The 22,246-nt window shown below is 37.7% G+C and overlaps 1 pseudogene; it reads left to right on the top strand.

Moving 5' to 3' along the window:
• Positions 1–524: 524 nt before the first annotated feature.
• LOC126058101 (GA-binding protein alpha chain-like) lies at positions 525–21,551 on the top strand (annotated as a pseudogene).
• Positions 21,552–22,246: the final 695 nt, after the last annotated feature.

Below are 22,246 nucleotides of genomic sequence, written 5' to 3' on the forward strand. Positions count from 1 at the left end.
CAAGTGTTTAAGCTGCTCCAGCAAGTATTTCATTGTGATTTGGATACTAGAGCAATGCCAGCAACTTTTCCTTGACTCAACTAAAAAAAAAAAGAGAAGGGGTCTCAAAATCTAATGGCCTGCAGTGTAAATCAGGGTTCATTGAAGTCATGTCTTCTTAAAAGTTTTGGGGACTAGACAGGAACTTGCCTTTCCTCACTGAAATGCAACATCAGGAGAAAAACTTGATAGATTAGCACAGCAACGGACAGTTTTCTAAGTAACATCAAAATAGTATACATTTAGGTGCTATGCTTACCCTAACACCTCTCTGGGAAAGAGGTTTAAAAAAATTACCCTCTTAAAGAAAGGTTTAATCTGTTTTGTTGTTGTTTTAACGAGAAAATGCCTGACTTAGGAACTGACCTGAGAACGAACAGATCCCACACTGGTGTATCAACACAAGTTCTTAAGCAAAACCACAGCCTACTGCTATCTGGGTTAAAGACTGGTATGAGGAAGGGGCCGCTGGGTAGTGTCCCGTCATGCCCCAGACCTGTGCAGCCCGTCGGAACCACGTGCTTCTGCAGGTCACTGGTTTTTCTCACGCAGGTACCTGAAGCTTATTTGAACGGAAGCAGCCAGGCAATTTTTCTTCTCAGGAGGAGCAGATTCATGTGTAGAATAGTTCTAAAAGCAGCCGACTATCAACTGAGTTTGACATTTGAAACAAATATTAGAAATTGTTTTCTGGTTCTATTTACAGTTTCTTAAATAACATGCAGCGCTGGTAGTGAGCATCTTCTAGCAATCATAACAATTTCACAGGAAAGCCAGGAATGATAGTACAAACATCAGGTAAATTCAAGTTTCCAGAAACTCCAAAATTCAAAGTCATAGATTTTTCAATTCTTGTAAGACGTGGCAAAGCACTAAATTGAAACTATTACCTAGGAGGGTATTGAAATCCCCAAAGAATTTTGATTCTATTTGAAATTATTTATTTATAGTCTAGCACAGTTTAAAAATGACTTTCTATATCGTTTCTACTATAAAAATTTGAGTTGTGTTTTGGCTTTGCCTTGGATTAGCTGTGTGACTTTGAGATAGGTGATTTATGAAGATGGATTAGATTATTTCTAAAGTCCCTTTTAGGTCTGATCTGACTTTTTATTTTTCCAATATATCTACAGTGTTCCCATCAAAACTGTCGGTGTTTGTGTAATGATTCTACCCAGAGTGCTAATGCTGTATTTGGGATATTGCAGATGCTAAAATCCATGAAGAAGGGAACTATTAAGCATTTACCGGTGCCTTCACACACAGTGAAACCTGCGAAAACTGGAAACTGTGTAAGCTAAAAACCTGTCAGAGAAGTAAAAATCAAATCTTTTCCACTAAAACAAGTGATAGAAAAGTGGTAAGACTGTACCCTGTCAAAGTTGGAAAACTTGTGAGACCCGGAGAAACGAGGCAGTCCCGTGAAGTTTCAGCTCTCACAGGTCTCCATTTAATCCAAACAACAAGCCTGTAGGATACTTATGCCTATAGAAATTGTGATTTAGGAAAATAAGAGACATTTCTAAGCTCAACCAGTCAGTAAGTGTCAAAGTCGGGAATCAGGAATTAAATTTAAGCTTTAATAATTCCACGAGTCCCTGGGTAGGACAAATGGCTAAGTCCACTGCTACTACCAAGAAGGTTGGCAGTTTGAACTCACCCAGAAGCGCCTCAGATGAAAGGCCCAGTGATCTGCTTTCAGAAGGTCACAACCATGAAAACCTTGTGGAGCACAGTTCTACACTCGTCCACCTGGAGTTGCCAGGAGTCAGAACTGACCAATGGCAATTCATGTGCGTGTATAGGCATAATTCCAAAGTCCACAAGCTTTGAGAAACACCTTGTTCTCCCCATCCACTGAGTTTCTCATGGAAGTGGGAAACATCTTTTTTCCATAGTTTACTTTATGACAAAGGAGAATGTCAACAATGGCATTTGGCTAAGAGAAAGACTCTAAGCTCCTTGAAGGCAATAATTTTGTTGTTATTAGATGCTGTTGAGTCGGTTCTGATTCATAGCAACCCTACGCACAACAAAAGGAAACACTGCCAGGTCCTGTCCCTTTCTTACTGTCATTGCTATGCTTGAGCCCACTGTTGCAGCCACTGTGTCAATCCACCTCATTCTGGGTCTTCCTCTTTTCCACTGACCCTGTACTTTACCAGCATGATGTCCTTCTCCAGGATCTGGTCCCTCCTGATGACGTCTCCAAAGTATGTAAGACGCAATCTAAGGAGCATTCCGGTTGTACTTTTTTGTCTCAACAGGGCCAATGATACCATCTCAAAAATTTTCAGTAAGCATTTTTTGGATAGATAAAATCAATTGTGTTATAAATTAATAAATAAACAAATGTCCTTAAAATCCATCTAAAGGTGAGCGAGTTCTCCAAAGACACATGATTTTCCTCCCTGAAAAATCAGATAATTTGATTATTCAGTGCTTAGTATTGATGACAAACGTTTCAAAATTTGCATCTCATTCTAGAAAATTATTTTATGACATTTAAAATAGAAAAATTCCTTGAATTGTACATGCCGGTATTTAAAATGCAGAATTTTAATGTAATAAGATATGTGCACTGAAATTCAACATACGAGAAGTTGCTGCTATAACTATCGTAAAATAAAATATATACCATCTTACTACATTTAAATTATCTGTAAATGTCTTGTGTAGTTTATTAGCATCCAAGAAGCACTGTTTTCTTAGAAAATCTTCAAAATGACTGAACCCTTCATCCCAATTAACATCTCCACATGAACTACTTGGTCATTTAGCAAATACGAACCACTAATTTGCTATAAGCATTGTTTCCTACACAACTCTTACATCTTTTCTATCTTGACTGAGGCATTTCTTGAAGCGGTTTTAGAAGAGAGATTACCAATCTCAGTTTTGAACCACTTGTCATGAAGTGAATTCCAAGATATGGAATTGTGTGTCAGAGTAGAACTGTGTTCAAAAGTGTTTTCAATGGTTAATTTTTGGAAATAGTTTGCCGGACCTTTCTTCTGAAGCATCTCTGGGTCCACTCAAACCTCCAATCTTTCATTTAGCAGATAAGCACAATAACTATTTGCACCATCCAGGGACTAGTTAAGATTACCACAATTCACATAAAACAGAGTTGTAAAATCACTTAAAACAAGATTAATTTTAATTCACTTTTTAAAAAAATATTTCCAAAAATCAGTTTTGGGCCATTGTAATATTAAGTGCTACAAAATCAAAAAATCTTACAAAAAAAAAAAAAAAAACTTTTACCAAAATATGGCAGAATATTTTAAATCACATTTTAAATCCATCTAACAAAACACAAATCTCGTCTTCAACTGCCTTTATTTAACTGGCTCAAAGCTCAGATTCTTCTCATGACATTGTTCCTGGCCAGGAGAAAATCATATTATAAAAATTTACAAACTAAAACTCTATGTCCAACAAGATATTAATCAAGTTTGAGGGTAAACCCAAAAATTTTTCAGCATTCACTTTCTCAAAAAGCTTTTGAAGGACGTAGGCCAAAATAAACAATGGTATGGATCCAAAGGCAGAAACACATGGAATACAGAAAACACGGGATTTCATCTAAGACAGATGTACAAGGAAGACCTAGTGAATAGTAAGAGGGATCTCAGAATGACAACTTCCCTTGGTTCTGATTGAAGTTTGTGTGAAGTCTGTGTGATACCTGTCTCCTGGGAGACAAACTAATAAGGTGAATACCTGATGAGTTTGCGTATATTGAGATAACATGTAGAGAACTGAGTGAGCAGGTGACAGCTTGGGGAAGAATAAATCTTAAAGTCATAGAAAACTAAAAAAAAAAAAAAAAAAAATTAAAGCTAGATAACTATTTACTCATTGAAAATAAAATTTATACAAAAAATCAAGGTATTCTACTTGGCTGAACTATAAATAACATTTAAAAAAATTTTTTTTTTTTTTATGTATATCAATGAAAATCCTGGTGGCGTTGTGGTTAAGAGCTATGGCTGCAAGCCAAAAAGGTCGGTGGTTCGAATCTACCAGGTGCTTCTTGGAAACTCTATGGGGCAGTTCTAATCTGTCCTATAAGGTCACTATGAGTCAGAATCGACTCAACAGCAACAGGTTTTTTTTTTTTTTTTATGTATATCAACACAGAATATTAATCTAACCAAAACTGTGAAACAACTGGGCAGAAATGATGGGAGATGGGAGATGTGTGTGTAGTTGAGTGGAATCATCTTCCATGGTAAGAGGTCAATACATAATGCTTAAAACTGAAAAAACGAAGAGTAGACCTAGAAGCTTATTGTTTAATTATGGGCATGAATAGTAAAGCAAACAGGTTTTTAAAGAGTTGGGGAAAGACTGGCTGCCTCTGGAGAACAGGTTAGGTGGAATGACAAAAAGGTGATGCTGTTTTGAAAATAAATTTTTTCATATGTGCATCATAAGAAACAAAACTCAATTTAACAAAAAGACAATGATGACTTCATTTTCAGTAATGAAAAATGTTGTTAGGTGCCATCAAGTTGGTTCCGACTCATAGAAACCCTGTGCACAACAGAATGAAACGCTGCCCTGTCCTGTGCCATCCTCACAATAGTTGCTATGTGATAAAATTTTTCTCAGGCACACATACATATGTCATTCTCTCTGGAGCTTTTTTTTTTCTTTCATATCCCGTTTGTCAAAAGTTTGCAGTATACTGAACACGCTCATGAGAGTTTTAAAATAGCTGAATATCTCATCTCTCACTAAATATGACCTGGGACTAGTGACTTAACCATAGGGGATCAATTTTCCACCTCTCTAAAAAGTATATGGAGCCCTGGTGGCACAGTGGTTAAGAGCTCGGCTGCTAATCAAAAAGTTGGCAGTTTGAATTCACCAGCGACTCCTTGGAAGCTCTGTGGGGCAGTTCTACTTTCTCTTATAGGGCTGCTATGAGTCCAGAATTGACTCGTTGACAACGGGTTTTGTTTTTGGTTTTAAAAAGTATATAGTTTGTCATTAGTTGATGTCTTAAGGCCCTTTCCAGAACATAAATCCTGTTTCATACTACCTCTGTCCAGTGTTGTCATTTTGTCAAAGGATAAGTTATAAGTTATATCAAAAATTGCCATATACCTACTCCTTCTTCCTGTTCCTCTCCTCTCCCTTTCTCCCAGATTTCTCTCTTCTCATTGTTATATGTGACTGTTGCCCCAATCAAGTGAACCAATTGAGATGGGAGCAAGTAAGTGTCAACACTGAGCTGGAAAACCATACCAGTACACTCTGCCTACAAATGTCACCAAAAATAAATACTTCGTTGAGAAACAATATGATAGATTAGTTGATAACTTGTAAACTTGGACTCTGGAAGTCAACTGCTTAGGTTCAAATCTCAGCTCCAGAACTGACTAGTTCTGTGATCCTTTCTCTCTGGTCCTAGTTCCTGATCTAAGTTGGGATTAATAACATTGCCTCCTAAAACCACTGTGACCTGAAACAATTTGATGTATTTGAATAGGACGGTGTTCTGGAGCATAACTAAGACTCACAGTGTTACCTTTATTATTATTGATCTCAATGAATAAGTATTTGGGTACCATATGCCTGGGACCAAAGAACAGTTGGTTTTATGAGAAAGTACATACTCTACTATACATTAAAATAACACCTTCCTTTTTTTTTTTTTTTTTCCTACTGCAGCTCTTTATTGTGGAAAGGGTGCATTGTTGTTTCAGGAAAGAATAATTTTTGTTATGCTATGGTTGTAAGATTCTACGGTTATCACACATGGTTGCAGATACTTGGCTTTTGGTTAATCCATATCTAAAGTCACAAGAGTTCATGCATCTCCACTGGATGCCCGCCGAACGTGAGTTTATAGTGATGATATGATAATCCACTAGGCTCTGACTTTAGAATATTTGAGATTGCTTTTTCTTTTTTGTAGCTTCTTAAGCTTTCAGGATTTAATTGAACAGCTTTAAAGTAATGTGAATCTTGTAAACAAAATATTGACAAGGAGCAGGTAAGAGGATGCACAGAAGAATTGATCATGTGCAACGTCAGCATGGTGGATGGCGTAACTCCTAGGCCATTTAAGGCATGTGGACAGTATACCTATAGAATCACGTATGAATTCTAGTTCGAGAATTGTAACAGCCTCCTGAAATATCTATCTACTTCCAATCTCTACTACATACACCTACCCTTAGAATTCTCTTAGGTACCTCTATGATCTAATCAATATCCTGTTTAAACATCTTCATTACCTCCCCATTGTCTATATGAAATGAATTTCACATGGTTGATACAGGAATCCAAGGCATAGCACAGAGTGAACTACACTTTCTTACAAGCACAGATCTGTGGCTTGGCTTAGCTTTGCAAGACACCACCAAAAGGGACTATGTAACTCTTCCCAAATATGTCCTACACAGGTCACTTCAATGCCTGTTCTTATGCTTTCTTCCATAATTTATCTACATATTCTACATAAAGACCCACCTGTGTATTTCCAAAATATACTAATTCTTTATTTTCTAAGTCAAGAAGCCTTGCTTGTTTTCCCCAAGCACCATGCAATTAATTTCTAATCACTGCTTTCCCTGTATTTTGTAACCACCTTTTAATGTTCCTCATATTCTATCATATACTATCTGCATAGTAGGATCATGGAGAACAGAAACTTACCTTATAGTTCTTTTTTTTTTTTAATCTTGCACAGAATTTGCTAAAGTGCTATACACTTGAAAGAGTTTAATACTCATTAAATTAAGTTGTACTGGTTGCTGTCATACTTACTCGAATTAACCCCCTTAAAATTAGTCACTGAAATTAATTTTCAAAGTTGTAAATCTGTCTCCCATTTTATGATATAAACATAAATAATTTTCTGATACCAAAAGCTTAGAAACCCACCAATTTTTAAGTTGATTTTAGAAGATACTCAAACCTCCATTCATTAACCACCACCCCCAAAATAGTGACTGGGAATCTATTTTATGTTTCAGTTATTGAACTAACGCAAGGGATTGGATTATCAAATCAGAAGCACATGAACCTAGTGTGTAGTTTTCTATTACGTCTGTAACAAATAACCAAAAATTTAATGCATAAACAACACAAACATTAAAGCTCTAGAGGTCAGAAGTCTGAAAGGGGTGTCACTGAAATAAAAATTAAAATGTTGGCAGGGCTGCATTCCTTTTGGAGGCCCTAGGAGAGAATCCATAGCCATAGCCATATCCTTGCCTTCCAGCTTCTAGGGGCCACCTACATTCCTTGGCTCATGACTTCATTCCATGTCAAAGCCAGCGAAGTCAGTCTGAGTCCTGCTCATGCTGCTACCTCCCTGGTTCTCCCTCTTCTGCCTCCCTCTTCCAATTACAAGGATCCCTAAGATTACACTGAATTTACCAGATATTGCAAAATAATCTCCCCATCTCAAGGCCAGATGATTAGCAACTTTAATTCCATCTACAACCTTAATTCCCCTTTTGCTCTGTAACCAAACATATTCACAGATTCTGGGAATTAGGATGTGTACATCTTTGGGAGCCATTATTCTGCTACTGCAGTCTTCCCTCTTACCTCTAAGATTCACATAATAAGCCCATACATTATAGGTTTGTTTTTTGTAAGTAATCCTAAAACAGTAATCCTAAATCCTGCGAAACACAATCTATTAGTAAGTACTCTCTTCCTATCCAGTGTCCTTAGTTTATTTACCAGGAGGCCCGTGATAAGCATGGTCACAAGATTAAACTGCATTACCCACATTCTTTCTCTGGGAGGATCCTCCTGGTAACGAGGAGGAAAATGGATTACAAGCTTGCTACTTTAGGCCCTTTCTCCACAGTCACTACCCAAGGTGCTAATGCTAAAAAGGATACATACAAACAAAGATGGAATCTCTCTTCTTGAGTAGTCCATAGTATTAGTGGAAGTAGATGTGGAAATTAATAAGAAGAATAAGTGTGCTATGCTAAAGGAAAAAAAAAAAAAACTGAGATCAGTTCTGAAACAATGGAGAGCCTTTGAAAGATCTTTTAGTCAGATAGGATTTGGAAGTGGTCATGTATGGAGACAGGGTAAAAAACATTTAGAAAGCCACTACCTTAATATAAATTAAGCCTGATGAGTGCCCAAAAGAAGGCAGAGAGACTGAGTACAAAGAGAAGGAGGAAATATAAAAATTATTGAGGAAATAGAATATATCCTACTTGGTGAAGGCTGAATATGCCAGAGATTCTATGGTAGGGGAAGAGAAACAGAAATACATGCTAAAATGAAAGAAGCAGAGTGAACACAGCTGGGGAAAGTTAGAAAAGAATCCAGCGTTTCAAAGATGTCATCTGAGTTGAATCTAGAGGCACACGTAAGAGCTATCAAGGACAAAAGAGAGGAAAAAAACAAGCATAAACTTGTAGGGAGTCTATTTTTTTATTATCACATCTTATTTATTTCCAAAAATCAATATTCATATTAGCCAAGAATTTTATTAACTTCTCAGCTTCAAATAACTTAAATTAACCCCCACGACTAAATATGTATGACCATAATGATATCTAAAAAAGATTGATCAGCTTTTGAAGGAGATTCTAACAGAAGAGTTTCAAATTTTTTAAAATAAAATACGTATAATTTTTGCTGCACAGTTGTAAGCACTTGATTAATGTTAGCTGTTTTTATTTATTTTTAATTATGAAATATTAACAATGTTGGAACACAAGTATTACTTTGAAAGATAATTACTCATTTAGATAGAATATATTATGTGTTTAAAAGCAGTCACATGGCTTATGCTCATGAAGGATTAACTGCTACAGGAATTGCCTTCTCACCATTAACAACTTGAAAACAGGACAAAAGACATGAAAAAAAAATGCTTTTCAGACATTAGTCAACAGGTGTTACAGGACTATTACCACTGAGCAAAGAGAAACAAAATAAACCCTATGATTATTCCCATTTACTACATAGAGGCTGTTCCCAATTCCAATTTATGGACAGGAAAATCCAAACAAAGCCTGGCTGACTCACTTAGTTGAACAGAAAAAATGATGCTTGGAGAAGCTGAGGTGGTTAGAATTTGTGTGGCAGACTACAGAAGAAGAGGAGACACACAGAAAATTTTCCAGAGATTTATTTAGAGGTTTCCTTGTGTCTTTGGTTGAGTATTATAAATGCATACACTACCTGAAACCAGGGAAGAATATCAGAAGGAAATAAAAAAGTTGATTCTTGGAGCTCTTACTGATGTGTTCACATAAGCCAGAGTGGTGAGATTTTGTAATACATATGGCATTGGATAGAGTCCACAAAAGGATCATGTCTTAAAAGTGAGACTAAATTAATTCTAGAGTAAATGTTGCTCTGGAAGCCATAGCAAACTTTCAAAAGGATCCAATTGATCTACATATTACTTAACTGTGTTGGAACAAAAGTCAACACTCTTAAAAGGAACACAACAAAATCCAGCATCCACCAATGTAAAATTCATAATATACAGCATCCAATCAAGAATTAGAGGGATGCTAAAAAGAAAAATAAGTATTAACCATAACCACAAGGAAAAAATCAACAAAAACATACCCATAAAGGATATAATAGAATGAAAATAAATACCTAGTATATATCTTGTAAATATGCTCAAATACATAAAGGAAACATGAATATAAAGAGGAAAGAAATGGGAAATGTAAGAAGAGCCCATTTGGAATATATAGGAAGGAATAAGTCAATATATAAAATGTAAAATGCGCTGGAATAACAAGAGATTAGACAATGCAGAAAGAACTATAAGCGAATATAACCCACTCCCATTGCCATCTAGTCGATTCCAAGTCAAAATGATCATATAGGACATAGTAGAACCACCCCCATAGCGTTTTCAAGGAGCAGCTGATGGATTTGGTCGGCAGTCTTCTATTACCTTAATAAAAAGCCGAGCTCTTAACCATTACACCCCCTTTCTATTTCTAAAAATAGAAATTATTCAGCATGAAGCAAAAAGAGAAGATATACTTAAAAAAAAAAAGGAGATAAAGCAGAGTGACCCGTTGACCAATGGGAATACATCAAACCTAAAATATGTGTAATTGGATATCCAGAAGATGAAAAGGAGGAAGAAAAATATTTGAATAAATAAAGGTCAAAATTTTCCAGAATTGATGGAAATTATAAACTCAAATATCCGACAAGGTCAATGAACACCAAGCAGAAGAAATGTAAAGAAAACAACATCATATCATAATCAAATTCAAAAACTGGAGGTAAACAGAAAATCTTAAAAGGAGCCAGCGGAAAAGATATGTTACATACAAAGGAACAAAGAAAAGAATTACAACCGTCTTCTCAGAAATCATGAAGGCCAGAAAACAATGAAACAATTTCTTCAAAATCTTAGGAAAAAAAATGAAAGCATATAATTCTATAACCAGCAAATATGTCTTTCCAAAATAATGAAATAAAGACATTTTCAAATGAAAGAAAGCTGAGAAAATATACTTCCAGTATACATCCAGCTCAGCTGAACTATAATATGTATTTAAGGAAGTACTTCCTTAGAAGAAAAAAATAAAATAAAACCCCAGATGAAAGTTTGGATCCACACAAAAGAACAAAAAGTTCTGAAATGGTATATATGTGAGTAAACATAAAAGACATTTTTGTTCATTAAGATAATTGACTTTCTAGAGCAGAAATAGTAACGGTGGATTGTGGGATTTGTGACATGTAGGATTAAAATCTATAACAAAGGAGGAAGGAGGGTAATCTTAGTTTCCTAGGGCTGTCATAACAAAATGCCACAAAGTGGGTGACTTTAAAGAACAGAAATGTATTGTCTCTGGAAGTCCTAACTCAGGGCATCAATGGAGCTGTGGTTTCTCTCTCTCTCTCTCTGCTCTGGGGAAGATCCTTCGTTGTCCTTTTCAGCTTTGGTAGCCTTGGGTATTTCTTGGCATTCCTCGACTAATAGATGGATCCTGATATGGTGTCTTTCCCCTGTGTGTGACTTTTTCTGTGATTGTTCTCCCATTTTATAACTCACCACTCAGAGTGATTTGGACCCAGCCTATTTCTGTGTGACCTTGTTGACTGATAACCTCTGAAAAAGAAAAACCTTTCTTTAGGAAATCCTAAACAAGGTCATACTCACAGATACAGAGGTTAAGACTAAAACATATCTTGTGGGGGGGGGATACTATTCAATCTATAACAAAAAAAAAAAAAACAAAGGGAAATGGAATTATACTTTGTAAGATTCCTATATGATACATGAAGTGATTGATATTTGAATATAGACTACAAAAATGTAAAAATGAATCTTATAAATCTGAGCAATCACAAAAGATTAAATAAAGTTGTTTAGCAAATAATCTAATAATGGAGATGAATTTAAATAATAAGAAATACTCAATTACTATCAAAGGTGACAAGAAAAGAGGGAAATGGGAATAAATAACAGATGGAACAAATAGAAAATAATAGCAAGGTATAATATTTAAACCTAACTATATCAATACTTACATTAAATATGAAAAAATATATAAATGGTCCTAATATTCAGATAAAAGCCAGAGACTGTCATATTGGATATAAAACCAAGAACCAACTCTATGCTATCTCCAAAACACAAACTTTAAGTATAAAAACACAGATATATGAAAACTTCCAATCACCCCCACATGTCTGTCAGCTTGTCGTACTGTGGGGGCTTGTGTTGCTGTAATGCTGGAAGCTATGCCACTGGTATTCAGATACCAGGAGGGTCACCCACGGAGGACAGGTTTCAGCTGAGCCTCCAGACTAACATGACTAAGGAGAAGGACTCGGCAGTCTACTTCTGAAAAGCATTAGCCAATGAAAACCTTATGATTGGAAGAGATCCATATTTATGCCTATTCCCAAGAAAGGTGATCCAACCGAATGTAGAAATTATAGAACAATATCATTAATATCACACGCAAGCAAAATTCTGCTGAAGATCATTCAAAAACGGCTGCAGCAGTGTATCAACAGGGAACTGCCAGAAATTCAGGCCAGTTTCAGAAGAGGATGTGGAACCAGGGATATCATTGCTGATGTCAGGTGGATCCTGGCTGAAAGTGGAGAATACCAGAAGGATGTTTACCTGTGTTTTATTGATTATGCAAAGGCATTTGACTGTGTGGATCATAACAAACTATGTATAACACTGTGAAGAATGGGAATTCCAGAACACTTAATTGTACTCATGAGGAACCTTTACATAGATCAAGAGGCAGTCGTTCGGACAGAACAAAGGGATGCTGATTGGTTTAAAGTCAGGAGAGGTGTGCGTCAGGGTTGTATTCTTTCACCATACCTATTTAATCTGTATGCTGAACAAATAATACGAGAAGCTGGACTATATAAAGAAGAACGGGTCATCAGGATTGGAGGAAGACTCATTAACGATCTGCGTTATGCAGATGACACAACGTTGCTTGCTGAAAGTGAAGAGGACTTGAAGCACTTACTAATGAAGATCAAAGACCACAGCCTTCAGCATGGATTACACCTCAACATAAAACAAAAATCCACACAACTGGACCAATGAGCAACATCATGATAAACGGAGAAAAGATTGAAGTTGTCAAGGATTACATTTTACTTGGATCCACAATCAACAGCCATGGAAGCAGCAGTCAAGAAATCAAAAGACGCATTGCATTGGGCAAATCTGCTGCAAAGGACCTCTTCAAAGTGTTGAAGAGCAAAGATGTCACCCTGAAGGCTAAGGTGCGCCTGACCCAAGCCATGGTATTTTCAATCGCATTATATGCATGTAAAAGCTGGACAATGAATAAGGAAGACCGAAGAAGAGTCGACGCCTTTGAATTGTGGTGTTGGCGAAGAATATTGAATATACCATGGACTGCCAAAAGAATGAACAAATCTGTCTCTGAAGAAGTACAGCCAGAACGCTCTTTAGAAGCAGGGATGGCAAGACTGCGTTTTACATACTTTGGACATGTTGTCAGGGGGGATCAGTCCCTGGAGAAGGACATTATGCTTGGCAGAGTACAGGGTCAGCGGAAAAGAGGAAGACCCTCAACAAGGTGGATTGACACAGTGGCTGCAACAATGAGCTCAAGCATAACGACGATTGTAAGGATGGCACAGGACTGAGCAGTGTTTCATTTTGTTGTGCGTAGGGTCGCTATGAGTCAGAACTGACGCGATGGCACCTAACAACAACAACAACATATGAAAACTAAAGGATGAAAGCCTTTGTTACACAAAAGCTGATCAAAAGAAAGTTGGAGTAATGATACTACTATCCTACAAGGAAGGACAAGCAAATCACTATTATCAGGGATGAAAACTTGTATTTTATAATGTGAAGAGGCCAATTAATCTAGAAAGCATAACATTCCTAAATTAGAAACTGATAGAACTGAAAAACTGGTAAATCCAAAATTATGTTTAGAGATTTGAACACACTTTTTGAATAATTAACTAACAAAACTAGTACAGAAAAAAAAAATCAGTGGAATATGTAAGACTTGAACAACACCATTAACAACTTATAATAAATGATATTATAAAGTACTCTACCTAACAACAGCTGAATACCCACTCATTTCACATGCTTGAGGAACATTCAAGTCTAGCTAACATACAGGGTTATCAAACAAGTCTCAAATTTAAAAGAGTAGAATCATATAGAGTGTATTCCAGGAATTAAAACATAAATCAACCAAACTAAATTCTAGAAAGACACAAACTACCAAAAATGACTCAGAATAAATATGAATAGACCTGTAACAAGTAAATAGATCGAATTAGTTTAAAAAAAAAAAAAGCCTACCCACAAAGAAGACAACAGATCCAGATGGCTTCATTGGTGAATTGTACCAAATATTTTAAGGAGAATCAACGGTAATTCTTCACAATCTTCCAAAAAATAGAAAAGGAACAATAGCCCAATTTACCCTCTGAGGCTCATATTAACTCTAATCCCAAACAAAAGAAATCACAAGAAAAGGAAACTATAAATCAATAATCATTATAAATATAGATGCAAAAAGTCTTAATAAAATTCCGGCAAATCATATTTAGGAGCATACAAAAAATTATAAAACATTGCCAAGTGTGATTTATTCCAGAAATACAAGGCTGGCTTGACATCCAGAAATCAATTAATATAATACACCATATCAATGGAATAAAGTACAAAATCCCACTGTCATCTCAACACACACACAAAAATCATCTCATAAAATCCAATGCTCTCTCACAAGAAAAGCATCTTAAAAAACTGGAAATAGTTTTCTCGATTTGATGAAGCGCTTCTTAAAAAAAAATGATGAAATACTAAATGTTTCCCCTTAAGGCCAGTACAAGGCAAGGATGTTCATTCTCTCCACTTTTATTCAACATCGCACTGGAAGTTCCAGCCTGGGAAACTGGACAAGAAAAGGAAATAAAAGGCAATTAGATTATAAGGGAAGACATAAATACCTCTCTAGGAGTAGACGAGCAAGACAACGAACAAGGAAGACTAGAGAAGTATTGATGCCTCTGAATTATGGTGTTGGCGAAGAATGTTGAATATTCCATGGACTGCCAGAAGAATGAACAAAACTGTCTTGGAAGAAGGACAGCCAGAATGCTCCTTAGAAGCAAGGATGGTGAGACTTTGTCTCATATGTTTAGGACATGTTTTCCGGAGGGGCCAGCCCCAGGAGAACAACATCATGCTTGGTAAAGCAGAGGGTCAGTGAAAAAGAGGAAGTTCTTCAACAAGATGAATTGACACAGCTGCTGCAAAAATGTACTCAAGCATAACCACGATTTTGAGGATGGTGCAGGACCCAGCAGTGTTTTGTTCTGTTGTACATAGGGTGGCCATGAGTTGGAAGTGACTTGGTGGCACCTAACAACAGCAACATGAGTAGACGACATGATTTTCTGTATGGAAAATTCCAAGAACTCCATTAAAAAAACTATTAAAATTAATAAGCAAATTCAGCAAGGTTGTAGAGTATAAGATGAATATACAAAAATCTATTGTATTTCTTTGCAATTAATACATAGCAATTAATTATCCAAAAATGAAATTAAGGAAATAATTCCATTTTCAATAGCAAGTGCATATATCATGTTTTATTTTACATGATAACATGTAAATCAGTAGGAAAGTACGATTTAAAACCAAAACAAGCAACCACTACACACCCACTAGAACAACCAAAATTAAAAGAGCTGTGATACCTAGTGTTACCAGGGATGTGGAAGAATCGGAATACACATTGCTTGTGGGAAAACAAAATGTCACATATATTTAAATAACAATTTTATCATTTCTAAAGCTGAACATATATTTACCAACCTACAACCCCACTCCTAGATATTTACCAAGAGAAACAACCCTATGTACAACAGAACAAAACACTGCCCAGTCCTGCACCATCCTCATAACCATTGTTATGTTTGAGCCCATTGTTGCAAAAAAAAAAAGTGTTGTCAACCCTAACCTTTTTACCTGTGGTTATAATCCCATTCCAGAATGGGTTATCTTTGTTATGTTAATGAGGCGGGATTTGTGTAGGGTGTTTCTTGAGTAGATCTCTTGAGATACAGGAGAAATCACAACAAGTGAGAAGAGGAGAGATGGGGTAACATAGATGCCAAAAAAGACACATGGAAACCTCCAAGGAACCAGGAAGCAGAAGCTGAAGAGACAAGGACCTACTTCCAGAGCCAACAGAGAGAGAAAGTCTTCCCAAGAGCCAGGGCTCTGAATTCATGCTTCTAGCCTCCTAAACTGTGAGAAAATAAATATGTTTGTTAAAGACACCCACTTGTGGAATTTCCTTTATAGCAGTACTAGATAACTAAGGCACTGTGTTAATTAACAATCTAATGAATAACCTATGAGATTTTCTCAAGCGAAAAACTTATTATTACCAGGATTTTGCATCCACCTAATCAAAAAAAAAAAAGAACGCAAGATTTGGTCTTTCCATTTTCTAGGTAATAAAATACTCCCAAAATGTGATGACATTTATTTTCTATGTTTGGGTTGCAAGGATGTTGCTAATAATTGGTGTGTGAATATTCTGAGTGGATGGTATCTAAGTAGATTATCAGGTATTTGAAAGAGATACTATTTGTGATTTAAAAAAAAAAAAACTCTTTGCCATCTAGTCCTTTCTGACTCACAAAAACACTATAGGACAGAGTAGAACTGCCACATAGGGTTTTCAAGGAGTGGCTGCTGGATTTTAACTGCCGACCATTTGGTTAGCAGCTGATCTCTTAACAGCTGTGCCACCAGGACTACATTTATAAGATTCCCAAAAACCCAGTGTCGTCCAGTCGATTCCGACTCATAGCGACCCTATAGGACAGATTAGAACTGCCCCACAGAGTTTCCAAGGAGCGCCTGGCAGATTCGAACTGAGACCTTTTGGTTAGCAGCCGTAGCACTACCCCAAAAAACTTCAGTGCACAAAGCAAGCTATTGTTGTTGTTGTTGTTGTTAGTGTGCCTTCGAGTCGGTTCTGATTCACAGCAATCCTATGTACAACAGAACGAAACACTGCCCAGCCCTGTGCCATCCTCACAGTTGTTGCCATGCTTGAGCCCATTTTTGCTGCCATTGTGTCAATCCATCTCGTTGAGGGTCTTCTTCTTTTTTGCTGACCCAGGTCATATTTGGCTCTCATAGACTTGTTCTAATTTTCTTCAGTTTCAACTTGAACCTGCATATGAGGAATAGATGGTCTGTTCCTTAGTCAGGCCCTGGTCTTGTTCTGATTGGTGATATTGAGCTTCTCCATTGTCTCTTTCCACAGGTGTAGTCAATTTGATTCCTAAGTGTTCTATCTGTTGAGGTCCACATGTATAGCCACTGTTCATGTTGTTGAAAAAAAGATACTTGCATTGAAGAAGTCGCTAGTCTCACAAAGTTCTGTCAAGTGATCTCCAGCACTGTTTCTGTCACCAAAGCCATATTTTCCAACTACTGAGCCTTCTTCTTTGTTTCCAACTTTCACATTCCAATCACCAGTAATTATCAATGCATCCTGATAACATGTTCGATCAATTTCAGACTGCAAATGGATATTATCCCATCACTGGCAGTGTTGTACTTCAGGACGGATCTTGCAATGTTCTTTTTGAAGATGAATGCAATGCCATTCCTCTTCAAGTTGTCATTCCTGGCATAGTAGACCATAAGATTATTCTAGTCAAAATGGCCAATACCAGTCCATTTCAGCTCTCTAATGCCTAGGGTATTGATGTTTATGGGTTCCATTTCATTTTTGACGATTTCCAATTTTCCTAGATTCATGCTTAGTACTTTCCAGGTTCCAATTATAAATGAACGTTTGCAGCTATTTCTTCTCATTTTGAGTTGTGCCATATCAGCAAATGAAGGTCCCAAAAATACCTTGACTCCAGCCACGTCATTAAGGTCTACTCTGCTTTGAGGGGGCAGCTCTTCCCTAGTCATCTTTTGAGTGCCTTCCAACCTGAGGTGTTCATTTTCCAGCACTATATCAGACAATGCTCTGCTCCTGTTCATAAGGTTTTCACTGGCTAATGCTTTTCAGAAGTAGATCATCTGGTTCCTCTTCTTAGTCTGTCTTAGTCTGGAAGCTCAGCAGGAACCTGTCCACCATGGGTGACCCTGCTGGTATTTGAATACTGGTGGCATAGCTTCCAATATCACAGCAACACACAAGCCACCACAGTACGACAAACAGACACGAGGGAGAAGCAAGCTATAGGATGAGGAAAATTGTATTATAAACTCATGACCCACACCACTATTGGTTTCTCTCCCAATTAGCCCACTAAATCTATTTCTCAGCAATGATGCCTTTTAATTTTTTTTTTAATCATTCATAGTCATGCTCTTTTTAAGACCTGCTCCTCCCACTTCACAGCATTTAGAACTGTCGGCTAGTCCTTCTTTTAAAAAATTGAATTTTCCTTTTTCTCAATCTCTATTTTTTTCTGTCTCCTTTCTTACTTGTTCTCAATTTTTTTATTGCTGATGCTGACAAGGAGGCATTGCTCAAAGTTTTGTCCACAGCTTTCTTTTCTCCTCTAAATCTTCTCTCTTGTAAAGCCTGGTCATTTCAACACTTTATCGTATACATGTGAATGACTCAAAATTTATAGTTTCCATGATAACCTCTCTTCCCAATTATATTATGATATTTCCAACCTCCTGTAAGGCATTTATATCTATCTTGAAGCACCACAGGCATTCCTAATTCCTTATGTAAAAAAAGAATTTAGTTATTCTCTTTTCAGGTCAGTTCTTAGTCCTAAATTTTTTCTTCTTTTGCTCTAATGGTATCATAATTTCTTTACAATCTTCAGAATCTATCCTTTTCTGTTGTTCCTTTGCTACAAAACCAACCCAAACCCATTGCCGCTGAGTTGATACCAACTCCTAGCAACCCTATAGGGCAGAATAGGACTGCCCTATAGGGTTTCCAACAAGCAGCTGGGAGATTCGAACTGAAGAACTTTTGGTTAGCAGCCGAGCTCTTAACCACTGTGCCGCCAGAGCTAGTTCTTTGCTACAACCTGTCACTAAGTCTCACCCATATTTTCTTGATATTGATGCAATCTACCCTCCATGTTTCTCTTTCTAGAATGACGTTCCTCCTTCCAGTCCTCAAACCCAAGGCTGATTTTAACACATTGGGGATCTCTCAGCCTCAGTCAAAATAATACATGGTCATGAGATTAAACCCCTACTGGTGACACTTTATTTAAGTTTTAATCTAAGCTTTTAGCCTTCTCTCACTTTCTTCACCTACCTTCATTACAACCAAACTGAATTACTCACAAATCTCTGAGCATATGTTTGGTTTTTCCTATCCATGTGCCATTGCAGCTATGGGTTGTCTACCAAAAAAAGGACCTCTCTCATTTCATTTAGTGAAAATTCTACCCATCTTTGAAGGTTTAACTTAAGTGTTATTTTCTTCTCAAAGCTTTCTTTATTTTCTCAGGTGTTAGTCTTCCGTTCTCCAAACTCAGCTTACATCCAAGATGGCACTCAGATATGAGAGTGGAGGAGGAAATAAAGGGTGTGAGTTTTGTAGCCTCAGAGTGTAGGGAAGAGTTGAGGCTTTCTGGCTTTATGTCTTCTACCTCCTCTGGCCTCTTGCCATGTCTAATACTCCTTGCCCATTCAGATGCTGCTTGCCCTGCTGGTGTTCAGGGATGACATCTGTTGCTGGTGAGATTGTATTCGATTCCTATGGCTTGGATAATTTCCAGGGATCATCAGTGTCTCCATCTTGCTGACTTTGTCCATCCGTATTTTTTTTTTTTTTTTTAGTTTTCACAGGCTGCATATTTACATAATTGCTTGGAAGTTGACTTTTGTTGTATTTCTAGCTTCTTATTGTTTTATATAGAGGAAAGCTAATGGTTTTTTCACAATAATTCAAAATTTTCTAAATTCTACTATTATTCATAAAGTTTTCTTTTTAGTTCTCTTGGAATTCCCCCAGACTACTAGCAGAGCTTTTTGATTGAGAGCATCACAGCAGCATCTGGTGAACAGGCCTTACATTGCCTTTTATAATCCAGGGCAGAGCATAGGGATGGAATAGACCTGGACCTCTCCTTCTGTGAGAGGGACCCCAGGCCTTGAGCCTACATGCTTAAGAAAACACCAGCTCCCCTCTTGGTGGGATGAGGAGACTGGAATCCAAGCTTTGCAACTACAGCTGATAATGAAGCAGAATAGAATCTGTGGCCACCACCTCGGCTATAGATGCTTTCCACAGCGCTCTGTAGCATGCTAGCCTGCTAGCCTGCAAGGACTCAACCGTGGATAGGGTAATTCTTACTGCCCACATAAACTCAAAAAGTAAAAAACTTGTTTCTCTCTCCTTTTAAACATTTTTACCTCTTACTTTTTTGTCTTGCTTAACTGCATTGGCTAGCAGCTGCAAGATAATATAAAAAATAACGGTGCGGGGTTTCTCGGAGCGGATTCCGCGGGAAGGGCCCAGGGGCCTCGACCTCGGGTCGCAGGAGCGGCAGGTCTTACCCGGAGAGACGCTGCACGCCCAGTCGGGGCCACCGCTGTTCTCAGCCGGCTGAGGGGCGGGGGCGTCCGGCCCGATTCCGGAGTGGGACTGCTCCCTTGAAGACTTAAGCCATAACTAAAAGAGAAGCAGAGGAGCTGATAGAAATTGAGACTGATGGAACAGAGAAGCCGAGTGAGCAGGAGAAAGCATTGTAGAACAAACCTACACCCCAGCAGAATGTGTAAGCCATAGACATCGATGAGCCAATGGGCAACTTAAACTGCCGGAATCAAGACTACAGTGTTCATCGGACTCATGACATTTGTCTGCAAGATATCCAGCTGGATCCAGAACGAAGTTTATTTGACCAAGGAGTGAAGACAGATGGAACTGTACAACTTAGTGTACAGGTAACTTCTTACCAAGGAATTGAGCCAAAGCTAAACATCCTTGAAATTGTTAAACCTGCGGAAACTGTTGAAGTAGTTATAGACCCAGATGCCCACCGTGCCGAAGCTGAAGCACACCTGGTTGAGGAGGCTCCTGGGATAACCCTTGATGGCACAAAACACATTACCACCATCTCGGATAAAGCCTCAGAACAAGTGAGGAGATGGGCAGCCACTTTGGAAGGTTACAGGAAAGGAAAGAGCAAGAACGCCTGGGGATACCCTACGATCCTATACAGTGGTCCACAGACCAAGTCCTGCATTGGATGGTCTGGGTAACTAAGGAATTCAGCATGGCTAATATAGACCTTACCACGCTAACCATTTCGGGAAGAGAATTATGTAGCCTCAATCAAGATTTTTTCAGCGGGTTCCTTGGGGAGAAATTCTCTGTAGTCATCTGGACCTTCTTCGAAAATAAGTACTGGCAAACCAAGAACAACACATGAATGAAATAGTTACAATCGATCAGCCTGTGCAGATTATCCCAGCCTCAGGGCAGTCGGCTACACCAACTACCATTAAAGTTATCCACGGTGATACAAAGGCAGCCAAAGTGCAGAGAGCTCCACGGATTTCAGGAGACGATAGAAGCCCCTCCAGGAACAGCACAGGAAACCATGGCCAGTTGCTGCTATGGCAGTTTTTGCTAGAGCTTCTTACTGACAAGGATGATGGGGACTGCATTTCCTGGGTTGGTGATGAAGGCAAGTTTAAGCTGAATCAGCCCAAACTGGTTGCACAAAAATGGGGACAGTGTAAAAATAAACCTACTATGAACTACGAGAAACTCAGCCGTGCATTAAGGTATTATTATGACGGGGAGGTGATTTGTAAAGTTCAAGGCAAGTGGTTTGTATACAAGCTTGTTTGTGACTTGAAGACTCTTACCGGATACGATGTGGCAGAGTTGAACCGTTGGGTCACAGAGTGCGAACAGAAGAAACTTGCCAAGATGCAGCTTCATGGAAGTGCCCAGCCAGTCACGGCAGTAGCCCTGGCCACTGCTTCTCTGCAAACAGAAAAGGATAGTTGAGTCCCAGGACCTTCTGGGAGGCTGAGGTTCATTCCAGTGAGGTTCATTCCAAGGTGTGTAAATATGATTTAATATCAGGAAATCTGTTAGTAGAATTCACTACAGTTATAAGCACAAAAAGTAAAGCCTTTTATATGTACAAAGGACAAAAAAGGATAAAAGCCAGGATAAAAATCACCTTCATAGATAAGCAAAAGTCTTTTGATATAATTGATCTTTGTTCCTGATAAAATTTTTAGTAAACTTGGAATAAGTAGATATTTCTTTAAAATGTGATATACATATATAGAGAGAGAAAGAGCACAATTGTACATACATATGATTCTCAAATGTTCAAAGATGAAACATTGTTAGAAACAAAAGAAAGAATGCTTGCCCCATCACCGTTATTATTATTATAAATTTTTTTTGTAATAGCTGGTTTATTAGAATTGAATGCCTCCTCAAAATAATTTAACTTCATGGCCTCACATTATGTATAATCTATACAGTAAATCCTTAAAGTTGGCTAGATTTCCTTCTTCAGCACAGCTCTTCTGCCAGTCGACTTCTTATGGTCTTTGCTTGCAAATATACAAATTAATAACTTGATACTCTTAGATGAGTGATTTATTAATATCATTATACTTGTATTTGATACCACTATTTCGGCTCTGCTTGGTTAAATGACACAGGCACACATGCCTTAGCTGTGA

The sequence above is a fragment of the Elephas maximus genome, chromosome 14 (genome assembly GCF_024166365.1).
Source record: "Elephas maximus indicus isolate mEleMax1 chromosome 14, mEleMax1 primary haplotype, whole genome shotgun sequence".
Classification (NCBI taxonomy): domain Eukaryota; kingdom Metazoa; phylum Chordata; class Mammalia; order Proboscidea; family Elephantidae; genus Elephas; species Elephas maximus.